We start from the raw sequence: 14,648 nt of genomic DNA, 5'->3' as shown, positions 1-14,648 counted from the left end.
CAAAATGCCAGTCCATTCTTTGTGTCCATACAAAATATTTTCACAATCCAAATAACAGCAATATCTTACTGTAAAAATTCCGTGGAATTTTTCCAATTGAATTGCCTGACTTTGATGTCAAAATGTATTTGAGTTGTTTGTGTACATCTATAATGATTTCTGCAGAGTTTGTGATTTTTTAATCAGAAATAATTTGATCTTATCTGTTGAAATGAGTGGTACAGAAGCTAAAGATATTTCTGGTTCTTGACTGAAAAAAGTATATTTTAAAATATTCTATATTCTGTGTTTGCATAATATCCATAATCTATTTAATTCTTTCCTAGATATACTTTGAATTCAACATTGTTTTATAATATGTTATTTATTAATAAATGTGTCCTTTCAGATTGCATTTCATATAGAAAATTTAAGATTATTTTTTTCTAGGTTCTTTTTTTTTTTTGGTCCAGTCATGGGCCTGAACTCTGGGCCTCTGAACTCTGAACGCTGACCCTCAGCTCTTCAGCTCAAGGCTAGCGCTTTACCACTTGAGCCACAGAGCTACTTCTGACTTTTTTCTTTTTGCGTATGTGGTGCTGAGATATCGAACCCAGGGCCTCAAGCATGCAAGGCAAGCGCTCTACCACTGAGCCACCTTCCTAGCCCCTTTTTTAGGTTCTTATAGTAGTTTGTTTCTTTGGGATAAAATGATAATGTTAACTAATTTCAAAAGTTTTGTGAAGTTCTATGTAAAGGCCTTTCTAAGGTGAAGATTTAATACACTGATGTCAAACTAACGTTTAATTCTAACACTTGCATATATTGTTACACTTGTAATTTTGTAATTAACCTTATAATAACTGTTTCTCATTTCTGCAACTGAACAATGAAAAATATGGAATACTTCACAAATTTTCATATTATCCTTGTGCAAGTGTTATGTTAATCTCTGTATTGTTGTAATTTGGGTATACGTGCTGCTGAAGCATGTAGTATCCTCTAAATTTAAGTAGTTAATGATGCAATCTTTATACAGGCTTATATCCTTGGGTGCCTATTTGTAGCAAGGAAACCTTATTGTTCCTAACAATACTATTGATCTTATTTCCATAAAATAATGTGTATAGTGGGAAAAAAATTATATTGTTCGGTCGATTGCTCACATTTGCGTTTTTTTGTCAATGACAATTTTAAGGCTTTTTCATTTTAGATTTGATCATACTTTGAAGCACTTATAGCTAGGTCCTAAAGTGATGGCTTTTTCAAGTTCTTATTTATGTAACTGAGTTAGCTTTGTGGAGCTAATAGATTCAACGTAAGCCTTGCTTAAGAGCTACTTCTAAACTTCTTCAGCTTAAATTTTCCAAATGAGGTCTTACTGGCACAAATTTCTACCTGACCCTTTATCCTTCTTCCATGTAGGAACAGACCAACCAGAATATCCTACCCTGACAGCATAGATTGTCTTACTGGAACAAAACTAATCTTAGTTACAAGGGATCATAGAGAGATGAACAGTTCAGCAGAACTGTTCAGACTAGAAGGTATTTTATCAAAATTTAAGTGTCTATTATACCTACCATTTCAAAAGTAACTAACGCCAAGGTGAAAAAAATTCGTCATATGCATGATTTCCTAATGTCTGGACTGTCTACCTTCCAACCAGGTGGGAACTTACACTACTGCCTTTCTATCACCAAATATTTCCATAGCTCCAGGAGAAGTCCATGTTTCTCCTCATTATTAAGCCTTAAATTGGTAATGTTTTAATCACAGTGTTTCCTCTTGCCTCCAGGCTGTAGATCTACAAATGCTAAAGATTTAGGTCTAACTCTACCTACCACTGAGGTACAGATAATGCAATAATACTTTAAAACAGAGTTGTCTTTGATACCCTAACCACAACAGAACAATGCAAAACATGTGCCCTTTTTATTATATTATATATAGTTATATATTTTATATTTATATGTGCTGATTTCATATTTCACACAGTGAAACTTAGTAGAATTAATTGATAATTTGACAAATAAATTGATAATTATTTATTCCAATAAAGAGAATTAGAATACAAATAATTAGGTTTAGAATACAAACTAGAATATAAAAAGTATCAATGTAATGTCTTCACTATAAACTTTTGATACCTTCTAAGTGTTCTTGTTCTTCTGAATTCACATGGTAAAAAAATAAATGTTGATTTCCTCTAAAGTATAAGGAATTTTACTCTGCTGCTCTGTTTATTGTTTCAACTCGCTTGTTCCAAACTGTTTTTTCTCCATATTTCTGAAGCATACCTATTGATTATACCCAAATTTTTCTGATATTATGTATACAAGATATTATCTTCTGCAAGATGTATGGGTCCTAGGATCCCATGTCCCAGTTACCCGCATCATCATATAACAGGGTCAAGACTTCTCAACTAGGCCCAGGCAACATGCCAACAGAAATAATTGAAGAGCCATGTCAATTTCTCATTTCCAATAATATTTCAGGGCCCCAATTCCTTGAGAAGCAGGAATTAGCAGTAAGCAATAGTGAAATGCAAGTCAACTTAAAATGAAGGATGAGACCACAAAATCTATGAGAAAGTACTGCAATTCAAACTTTCGGTTTACAGATGACTAGCCCATAGGAGTGAACAAGATCACAAAGTGTCACAAGACTATTTTTAATACCCCTTCCCTAATGATTAATGAACGATTTCAGTCCAGCATAAGTGGGCCTGAAAAATAGCTCCTGGAAGGATAGATCCACAATTGGTCTATAAAGGTCAGGAAAACTTGACTTAGAGGTCAAATGTAATTCAGAAAAAAATTAATTGAGAATATCCTTAGTGCTTGATAACACTGTGATATGTACAAGTTGCCATGTCGAAAACAAACTTTACAACTTGGGTGCGGGGGAGGGGAGGGAAGATTGGGTCGGGGCGCAGGGGGAGGATGCTAAAGGATGAGAAGTGGAAACAAAGGAGGAGGCTACAATGCTTGATAAGAAATGTACTCATTATCTTCCCCACGTAATTTTAACCCCTCTGTACAGTATTTTCACAATAAAAAGAAATACACTGGTACTTCAGTAAAACTTGGTTCTGTGGTATAAAAATGTTGTCATTCTCAAAATATTTAATCTCCTGAAAGTGTATTCTTTTTCAAATAATCTTTGAAAAATCAAATTCGCAAACCAGGTACTAGTGGCTCACGCATGTAATCCTAAATACTCAGGAGGCTGAGATTTGAGGATCACGGTTCAAAGCCAGCCCAGGCAGGAAAGTCCGTTAAACTCTTATCTCCAATAAACCACTCGAATATCAGAAGTGGCACTGTGGCTCAAGTGATAGAGTGCTTGCCTTGAGCTGAAGAACACAGGGACAGTGCCCAAGCCCAGAGTTCAAGCCCCACGAACTACCAAAAAAAAAAATCACATTCGCCAAAATAACATTTGACAAATAAATGATACTTAGTGGCAATAGAGTTACAATAGAGGTACAATAGAGTTGATTTACTTACCCAGCACTAATGCCAATCAGGTTCAACCATTCATTAAACTGTAGAAATAGTACCACCCACCATTTGTGTTATTCATTAGGTGCCTTTCAAATTTGTTAAATGTATCAGCCTCCCATATTTCAAACCCAAACGTTAGATAATAAAGTAAATTTCATCATTTAATAAGGTACATTTTTAAAAGTCACAAATAGTTGCCTTATCATATGTTATTTTATGTTTTTCCTATCTGTCTAACATAGTAAATCTTGAATATGGGTACTCGTCAGAGATGAGACAAACATAAAATCTGTCTTCTATTTCTATCATATTCCTCTATAATAGTAAATTTTAATTTTCTTTTTTTCAAAACTTAAATGTAGTACAAAATATTATCCCATGTAAAATAAAATAATCACACACCCTTGTACAAAGCCATTTATAAAAATTGGTAGTTTGGAATACATTCTAAACCATTTTTAAACTTTCTTGTTGACTAACGATTAATCTTCTAAATGGATGAGAATTAAATCATGTCTAGGTGCTTCACGCCTCCACTCTTGCAAATTATTATTGCAGATGAATGAATTATGGAAATATAAGCTGACATAAGTTCAAGTATATGCAGGATTGAAACTCCATGGAATGTATATAAACCTTTCAAACTATCAACAGAGAGTTTAACAGAATGACTATCAGGAAGTTGAAGCTAGAGAGGAATAATTGTAAATACATAGAATGAATGAAAAATGGAACAAGGGGCAAGCACAGCTAGAATATCAATGTACACATGTGATAAGGAATTGGTAAATCTGAAATACATCTTGGAGAAGGAGTTGGTTGACTATGATAGAAGGAGTGAAATCTGATCCAGGAGCATTGGACAATTAGATGGACATATTTAATTGTAACACACTTGCACAACCTTTTGAAATTCAGTTAAAAAACACACAAAAATTATAACCAAACAGCAATCTCTAGAGAGTATGAATATGACCTCTCCAAATTTTAAGCAGTTAATGAATGAAGGGCAGTATTAGGAAAAGCAAACAAAACTATTAAAAGAGGGCAGTTTGGGGTAGGGGAGAAATTTGAACAGATTTAAATAGATTGTCTCAGGTCATAAATCACCTATATCTGCTGCAAAAGTTATCTTCCTTCTGCGAGTTCTCTCTGAACTGGATACTCCACTCCTGAGCCACACTTGATAGCTTGTGAAGATAGAATGCAAGAGAAAAGATCAAGAACCCATTACTCCGCTGGAAAGAAAACAATTCTCTGTGTTTTCTTTCATCTCTCTTCACTACTCTTTCTTCATACTTTTAAGTCAATTGATTTTGAATTATATATTTCCTTCTTTATTCTGGAAAAGTAATTGGTGAAAGTAATTCCTAAATATTATTTCCATTTTTTTTATCATGCTGTTTACTTGTTCAAGGGAGTCCATTAAACTTCACCCCTGCATTTTGTTGCCATAAGAACCCAACATTGATGTTAATCAGGACAAACTGTAATGTAAAACTTTGTCTCCAAAAAAACCAGTCCAAGAAACTGTGATCACAAATGTTTGGATATCCGTTTTTCTTTTTTTCTTTTGCCTTGAAAGTCTTCTTGTGTCGGGCTGGGAAGGTGGCTCAGTGGTGGAGTGCTTGCCTTGCATGCTTGCTGCCCCGAGTTCGATTTCTCAGCACCATATAAGCAAAAAGAAAAAACCGGAAGTGGCATTGTGGCTCAAGTGGTAGAGCACTAGCTTTGAGCTGAAGAGCTGTGGGACAACGCCCAAGCCCAGAGTTCAAGTCCCACGACCGGACCCCCCCCCCCAAAAAAAAAGAAAGAAAGTCTTCTTGTGTCTAAAGTGCCCACAAACATAAGTACTCCAACACTTTTTGGTTCAATAACGTCTTACCTCAAAGATATCCTTTGCTAATAAGATGCTTAGAGGAAACCGCAGAATACTCCACTTTTATCTTCTCTCTTAAGACTCTCCTTAGATACCATATCAGAAACAGTGAAGTTATTCTTTGCAAAATTATTTCAATAGATTATTTTTCTCTTAGTCTTGCATTTGGTCAACAAGATATATGGAAGAGAATAAAGTTAAAGCACCGATACCTTGGATGACAGTGTCTGTTACAAAGGACAATGCTTCTATGTCCTATTTCTATGTCCTCCTCTTAGCTCTTGCCTGATTTCCGATTAATCACAGCTTCTTGGCTCCAAGTCTAGTGAAGGTGAAGGACTCTAAGACCTCCCCCACTGCTACATCTTCATGGTTTCTCCTTTAAAACTCTTTTAAGTTGCCTCCATTGGATGTGGGATTTATTTTCATGTCCTCATTCAATCAGTTCTGCATTGTAGTGAGCCAAATCTGCTCTGTAAAATCACTTTAGGTAGCAAAAATATTACAATCTATATCAAAAAGTTTTGGCCTCCCTCCACTGTTGAAGCCAATTTGCTTAGCTAGGGCTTCTAAGAACACTCTTTTCTTACTTTTTCCATGTGGTCAATTCTTTTCTGATCCCAAAACTTTTTGGCTTATGTAATAAGAGAAATATTCACTATCTCATTTTAATAAGGATTTATATTTGTGAGCCACTTAGAAATGTGAAATCACTGGTTTGAAGTATCCAATCAGATTTTTTTCTGTGTTTCAATGATTCACGTGCAAAGAAATTGTGGAAAGTATTACAAACAAAAAGTGTAAACCCAATAGCTTTTTTCATTGTGGAGGGCACTTTCTCCCTAAATATTTTGACCCAAATTATCTTTTTCAGAGGATTACTGTTTGGTAATTAAAGGTCAATTCACAAATTTTGATGTCTTTTTTTTTTTAAGAAATTTGAATTAAATTGCACTATAACCTTGTTTCACACAGTGAGAGAATATTTCCTGGGTAAGGACAGTTTTCAAGGAAAGCTACAGGATTTACAGCAAGGTTTCTGAGGTTTGTTTGTTTAGTGTGAAAATGAGCCATCTTCACTCACATTGCTCCCTTTCCACTAAGTCTCCATGGATTTCTTTTCATGAAAGCCTATTTTCCCAGGCAATTTTAAATTTTCTTAATAGGCTACGTTGTTTAAAAGTTTGAACAATTAAAATTTATGTGTCATATTTTTAAAACTCTTTTGAAATTCCTTTATCAAAACCGCAAATTCACCAATCCTAATTCCACCTTTACCATCAAAAACAGTTAACATGTTGTTTTCACGATATAGTGTCCATGCAACTATTATTTTCCAGTAGCTTCGTTATGCATATATATGACCATATAAGCTGATGTTGAACAAAATGAACTCCAAGATATGGAATCAGAGAATTTTATTTGCAGTTGTTGTTTTTTATGTATTATGTGATTTCTATTTTCTTTGGTTTTTCCCTTTGGTTTATCCCTTGCTGTACTTGATTTTGGTACCCTGTGTATTGTGTATACATTTACCTTAATTAGGGAAGGGAAGAGGAACATCACAATTGTGACACAAATGACAAAGGCCATACCAATGCATTAGCAATACTCACAAGACAATATGTTGGAAATATACATTACAACTTGTGAGGGGGTACGTAGGTGAAGGAAAACTGTGAGAAAAGTGAGGGAGGGGGCAACAAGTTTGAAAAGTTATGTATTCACTACCATACGATCACTGTAACCCGACTGCACATCACTTTGACAATAAAATTATATTTAAAAAATAAGCTGCATAAAATAAAATTTCACTGTATTGGTATAGTTAACATTATTCTTTATATAGTAAAATTAAAAAAATCAATACTATTTGGCATCTAATTTAATTACCCTTTCTTTATCAGAAGGTCGTCAACTTGAATGTTATCCAACTAGACAATATTTTCACAATATATTTGCATATTTTGGAAAAAAATAAATTTAGCACTTCACACACATAAAACCGAAAACAATTTACTTCTATGGAAACCCATAACTTTTAAAATTAAATAAGTTGTGAGGACAGAATATATGTGTTCTTCAAAATTCCTATGACTAATAACTACTCATTTTCAGATTCTGAACATTCCATACCTGAGAGATTCAAAACAGTACTTGTTTTCATGTTATATAATTCTGCCATGGATGCAGATTCTAATGGGGTGTTACACATTGAGAAGTCAATAGAAAAATAGCCACATTCTTGTAGAGGATAAAACTATGAATCATCTGTAATAATTCTTCAAGAGTAAGCAATCCCAAGCTTTATGCCATAAAGTCATCTTAGCCCAAGTTTCCAACTTGTAAGGTGCACCTTAAAATTCCCTTATTTCACATCATGAATAGCTTATCTGTACTGTGAAAAAATACTGCACCTCTGGTATTGTGATGCCTTCCTTGTTCTGCAAAGAACACCACAATAAACTCAGTTGCATCAATTTTCCCCCAGTGGTATTCTTGAGATCAGAACTCTTGCAAATATTATTTATATTTATACTTTTTAACTATCATAGATATTCAGGATACTAAGATCAGAAGATTATGGTTCAAAGCCCATGCAGGCAGGAAGGTCCCTTAGAATCTTATCTCCAATAAACTTCTCAGAAAAAGCCAGACACAAGTGGCACTGAGATTGAAGTGGTGGGGCAGGAGCCTTGAGCTCAGAGACAGTGTCAAGGCCCAGAGTTAAAGTCCTAGGTCAAACCAATAAAACAAAAACAAAAATTGGGCTGGGAAGGTGGCTCAGTGGTAGAGCAATTGCCTTGCATGCATGAGGCCCTGGGTTCGATTCCTCAGCACCACATAAGCAAAAAGAAATAAAGCCGGAAGGGGCGCTGTGGCTTAAGTGGTAGAGTGCTAGCCTTGAGCTGGAGAGCTGAGGGACAGCATCCAGGCCCAGAGTTCAGGCCTCACGACCTGACCCCCCCCCCAAAAAAAAACTAAAAATTAACCCAAATCTAGCATTTTTCTCATTGTATACAGAGGCACATAATTAAGGAAATTGCTTCCAGTGTAACATATAAGTAGAAGAAAGAAGATGTCACACAATTATTCTCTTCATACCATGTTATACCAAACCCTCAAAAAGTTTTTTTTCTAAATTTATAAATTAATATCATCCATTCGTTGGCCACTCTGTCTAGATTATTCACATTATCATTTTATACCTGAACTGTTGGAATGATCTATTAACTAAGTTCTAATTATAACTCTCTTGAAAGAATATTCTAGGCAAATTGAATGCCAGAATCATTTGTGAATTTGTCAGTTAAAACCTCTACTTAAAAAGAATTTTGTAGTATCCAATAGAATATGGAATTACAAAAAGAAACAATTTATTTTGAATCTAAATTCTAATTTTGCAAGGTCCACAAAGTCCTACATTAGACGAAATGTGCTATTTCTCCGGGCTTAAGTTTTGTAAAACTTCATCATTTCTTTGGCATCCAACAGAATGACGCTTACTTACTTTTTCAAATTTTGGATGGGAATCATGAGCTATTTTGCATCTAAGAATATTCTGTAATGAAGAGAGATTTAAAACACAACTGAGGATTATATATTAGTTGCATTTCAACTGGAAACTTCACTTCTCAAAACATAATGACAAAATAAGCCCATACTTCCAACTGTGTATTTCTTTCTTGTAATTTGGTTTGTTTTATTGAGACAAAATTATACTACCTGGTCCAAGGACGGTATCACTATGTAATTCCACTCTCTAATCTCCGGTCTTAGTCTGAGTGCTAGAATTCCAGGCTTGTATCACATTGCCCTGCCATAGTTTGTTGGTTTATTTAATCTAGAAAGACACTAGCAATTCTGAACTTCTCTGATGATCTTATCCATTGACTGCTCAGATTGTTTATGTACAGTTTTGAAAGATGTTCTAACATTTGACACAGGATATGAACATTTTCAGATGCACCTGCAGGGGTCTCTGATTCATTCCTCCATGGATCTGATCCCTTTAATAATGAATTCTTGACTTTCTTACTATCTCTGGTCCCTACCTATATAATAGTCTCAAACTTTTTTGAAGAAAGTTCACTAGAGGACTTTTTAATATTAAAATTTATCACTTGATTCTAGTATTACTCAGGACATATTTTCTATTGCTTTGTAACTTTTCTACATATTCGGAGAGTTGTTTCATTTGTGTATTCGTGGGTGTACATATAAGTGCCTCTGTGTGTATGCGTATGTTTGTATGTATGTATGCAAAAGCCTCAAGCTCTTATTCAACAATCTTGCTCATGAGTGGTATTCCATCACTTGAACTGTTCTTCCAATGCAGATTTGGCTGTTAATTATAGATAGTGTCTCAAAGATTGTTCTGCCCAGGCTGGATGCAAACTGAACTTCCCAGACTCCTTTACATTCTTAAGTTTTATTTTTCCAAGAGTATCAACTTTTAAACTACAAACATTTTTGTGAGTGTTAAGTCTAACCTGTAGCCCAGATTTTTAACTCAAGAATTCATATAAAGGTAGATGAACATACACATTACATATGCTGAATGTACACTGTTAGAAATGTGATCTTAAGCTGGGTGGCGGTGAGATCTGAGGATTGAGGTTCAAAGACAGTAGGAAAGTCCCAGAGACTCTTTTCTCTAATTAACTACAAGAAAACTGGAAGTGGCACTGTGGCTCAAGTGGTAGAGCACTAGCCTGGAGCTGAATAGCAGAGGGACAGCGCCCAGGGTTCAAGTGCCATGACCAAAAACAACAACAACAACAACAACAAAAATATATATATATATATATATATACATATATATATACATATATATATGTATATATATACATATATATGTATATATATACGTACATATATATATATATATATATATATATAAAGGAAATAAAAAGAAATATGATCTTTGCCTCCAGGTTCATTGCTAGTATAATCCCTGCTCTTTCAAGATGGATGTTTTTTCCAGTTAAGTCCATTCTCTTATATCTGAATTGCATGGAACCAGAATCATACTTCTATTCTACTTTTTACAAATTTGCACGATTGGAAGTGTGATTTAGAAAGGGAGTGGCCTCATACTTCATGTTCCCACTTGGGGAAACTTAAAGTCATATTTGGACTTTTTGTTGGTCATGGGACTGGAACCCAGGGGTTCACGCATGGTAAGCAATCACCGTACCATGAAGCCACATTCCCAGAGCTCTAAATGACTTTCTTAAGATGGTATTATATTTTCATTCCATAACTATGTATCATAATTTTGGCCAGTTGCTAGAAAAGGACATAGAAAACAATATTAAGTTCAATAAGGCTGGATGGACAATGAGTAACTGTCACAGTCTAGCCAGGGCACAGAGGGCTTACCTCATAGGGCTGGTTCAACAGGCTGAGTATGACAGTTGCGGACCCACAGCACACCTCCAGAATGAGAGGGCCACCTTGGGTTCCAGCCACATGGGGACACTGGGCCACATATTCAGTCCCCATTCAACCAGTTCCTGAGAGAGAGACAGAGAGACAGAGAGAGAGAGACAGAGAAAGAGAGAGAGAGAGAGAGGGAAAGAAAGAAAGAAAGAAAGAAAGAAAGAAAGAAAGAAAGAAAGAAAGAAAGAAAGAAAGAAAGAAAGAAAGAAAGAAAGAAAGAAAGAAAGAAAGAAAGAAAGTCAAAATTACAATTAAGCCGGGTGCCAGTGGCTCAGGACTATAATCCTAACTAAGAGGCTGAGATATGATGAACATGGTTCATAGCCAGCCCAGCCGGGAACGTCCATGAAACCCTTAATCTCCAAAGAACCACCAGAAAACTGGAAGTGGCACTGGGGCTCAAGTGGTAGAGTGCTAGTCTTGAGCTGAGGAGCTGGAAGACAGCACCCAGGCCCAGAGTTCAAGCCCCACAATTGACAAGAATTGGACTTCCCACCACAAGAAGTTTGCTGAATACCACACATTTTCCTAGGGACCATGGCAAAGAAGTCAGGCTGAGCTTTCTGTCAACTGGAGGGCATGAGTTGGTCACCTGGCTTCTCTGTGCCTCATTTTCCCCCGGTACATAACTGAACACAGGGAAGGATCTCCTTCCTCATAGGAATAGGATAAGGATGAAAGAGAACCGTGTTTTGTTTCATAAACCTGTACATGTCACAGGAATAATAACAGGCCTCATCTGAGCCCTTTCCCAGTTATCTTACTGTCGTATGCTCACAATATTGCCAAGAACCGTATCTGACAGCCGTTCCTTCTGTGCCTGGCCCTGCTCCAGAGATCCCTCTGTATTGATCCCTTGTTTCCTCACAACTGTCCCAAGATGAGCCTGAGGTACAATGGTGGAGGCCCAACCCAAAGCTTTATGGCTGCTGTAAACTAAGTTTGGGACAATCATCTAAACTGATGACTGAGCATGGCGCTATATGTCTACCATCCTAACTAAGGAGGACTGGGCCTCGTGGTGCACACCTGTCACAGATAGGAGGACCACGATCCAGCCCAGCCTATGCACATATTGAGTGAGTCTCTATTTCGGAAATGCCCAAGACAGAAAGGCTTGGCTGCCGTGGTAGAAGACCTGACTGGCAAGCGTAAGGCCTTGAGTTCAAACCCTAATACACCAAAAAGAACAAGAGTCCCGGTGGCAGAGGCTCATGTCTATAATCCTAGCTACTCAGGAGGCTGAGATATGAAGATCACAGCAAAAGATTTAAAATAGGTTTGGCCTCACCCATCAGAAGTCATAATGAGAAAACCCGGAATCTGACTTATGCTGGTGCACTCCATACCAGCAGGGCTCACATCCTTACTAAGTGCTGGCCATGCTTTCTGTCCCCCTGGGAAGCCAACCCCTGTGGGCCCCATACTCAGGTCCTACCAAGCTCCAGCTGCCACCAACCAGGCCCAAAGGAGTAGACAGCTCCAAGGCACACAGGTCCCTTGGTCTTATAATATAATATTGCTGAGTAACCTTCAAGTGTCTCACACTTCCAGGTCCCCAGACCTCAGTCAAAAAGCCCATGCATCCCCCAAATGTAGCAAGCAGAAGTTACCAAAGGACCACGCCTCCTCATTACAATCCACTTCTACACACACACACACACACACACACACACACATACACACACACACACACACACACACACACACACACAAATCCAGACCAGTGACAGAAGACTCGTCCATGCAGCACCTGCAATTTTCCAAATGATCACTCACCTGAGCACAGTCAGGTTATACAAGGAGGAGGATGTTATATCTCTCTCTCTCCTTCTCTCTCTCTCATGCACACACACACACACACACACACACACACACACACACACACATACACACACACACAGAGTCTCAGAGAAGTGCCTCTCCAGAGTTGTTGGTTCCTCATCTGGGACAATGTGCAAGCTGGAGCACAGGAGTTCCCTTAGAAGAATCAGGGGTTCCCACCCAAGTGGAGCATCACTCTAATGATGCAGCACCACACACACACACACACACACACACACACACACACAGAGACTCAGAGCAGTGCCTCTCCAGAGTTTGTTGGTTCCTCATCTGAGACAATGTACAAGCTAGAGCACAGGGGTTCCCTTGAAGTAATCAGGAGCTCCCACCCAAGGGGAGCACCACTCTAATGATGCAGCATACCCTGCCTATCACTTTCTCCAGGGCCAGACCCTTGACTCCCCATTCACCAAAAGCATAGGCCAGGACGCTGGGTGAAGGAGTTCTGAGACAAGTGGCTCCTCAGAGCCAGGAGAGGAAACAAGCAGGGGGTCATGGTGACCCCAGAGGGGTATCTGACATGAGGTGGGGGCGGTATTGGGGATATGGATGGGGTCCTAAAGGATACATACATGGATTTAGTCCCTACATCCAGCCTGCATGCTTCTGGTCCACATGGCAGATTCTTGGGAAGGACAAGGAGACCAGATGTACTGGGAGCACCAGCAGAAACTGGCAGAGCTGGGAAATGTGATCACTCTGTGAGAACAGTTGAGAGTTGGGGGAGGGGAAAGGCTGGGTGTATGTGTATGTGTGTTTGGGGGGGGTGTTCCTCCCAATAGTTACATTCTGCCTTGACCCCCAGCACTCTCACTTCCCTAATGGGCTCTTCTGGGACCCTCTCTTCAGGTGAAAGAGTGACCGAGCACAGAGGACAATGGCTCACACAGCAAGAGAGACCTGCATCCAGTTCCCCCAACCCCAGAAAAAGAAAAGACCCAAGAAGGCAGGTGTGAAGGTGCTACTCCCCACCTCTGACTAAAGCCACCAGGTTCCCAACAGGAAGATGAAGGGTACAGATAGGTGGCTGTGTGACTCCCACTGCTCCAGTCCAGGGCCTCTGTGGTGCCCCCTCCTCACCCATCCCTGCATCTCCCTGTTTCTTGGGACACTGGCAACTAGGGATGGGGGTGGGATACACTGGTCAACACCCACTCCCACCCCTGGGGCACATTTGTGGCACAGCCCTGGCCAGACTGTAGGGCATGGGGGATCCGGAGGTCCAGTCTGTAGGGGGAGGATCACGTGGTTTGGGGGTCATAGGGTATGGGCCCAGGAGGAGGCCATTCACTTGTGCTGCTGGGAGAAGCTTTTGGAGGCAGCTCCGGGTGGGTTTGAGCAGCAAAGGCAGTAGCATGGCAAATACTCAGGCCTGGAGCAGAGACAGGGGGGGCTGGACCAGGTTGGGGCCACAAGCCTGCCTGTGGAGTGCCATCACCTGAGGACTCCAAGAGGTGCCATGGGTCCAAGCAAGCAGTGCTCGGTTTGAAATGCAGTGCCGTGTGGAATGCTAAAGGGGACCGGTGAGTGGGCAGGTGCATGGCAGTGCTGAGCAAGGCCTTTCCTCCTATGGCTTGAGTCTCTTGATCACCACTCAGCCACCTCTACCTTCCTCAACTGTTGGTAGTGGTGTCAACCAACAGAGTAATCCCAGTGCTATCAAGCAGCATGGAATGTGGGTGTGACCACCATTCTTATATCCCATTGGTCAGAAAGAATCATGAAAGAATGGGAGTGTGGACGGAATCCTGTGATACAGGCAGAATGGGCAGAGTGAAGATGACAGTGGCTTCCTCAGCCCCTTTCCCAGGGAACTCTGTCTACTAATTCAGTTGGGGACAAGAGAGTGACTGGTTTTAGATTGTTGTGTATGTCTGTTTGTTGCCAGTCCTGGACCTTAAACTCAGGACCTGGGCACAGTCTGTAAGCTGATTTTGTTCAAGACTAGCCCTCTACCATTGGAGCCACACAGCTCTACTTCTGACTTT

General features: G+C 39.1%; 1 pseudogene; it reads right to left on the bottom strand.

The window, feature by feature from the left end:
* Positions 1 to 871: 871 nt before the first annotated feature.
* Positions 872 to 971, bottom strand: LOC122096932 (annotated as a pseudogene).
* Positions 972 to 14,648: the final 13,677 nt, after the last annotated feature.

The sequence above is a fragment of the Dipodomys spectabilis genome, unplaced genomic scaffold (genome assembly GCF_019054845.1).
Source record: "Dipodomys spectabilis isolate Male_0828 unplaced genomic scaffold, ASM1905484v1 ptg000404l, whole genome shotgun sequence".
Taxonomy (NCBI): Eukaryota; Metazoa; Chordata; class Mammalia; order Rodentia; family Heteromyidae; genus Dipodomys; species Dipodomys spectabilis.
The sequence above is the reverse complement of the archived record's forward strand: the minus strand, read 5'-3'. Positions and strand labels throughout refer to the sequence as shown.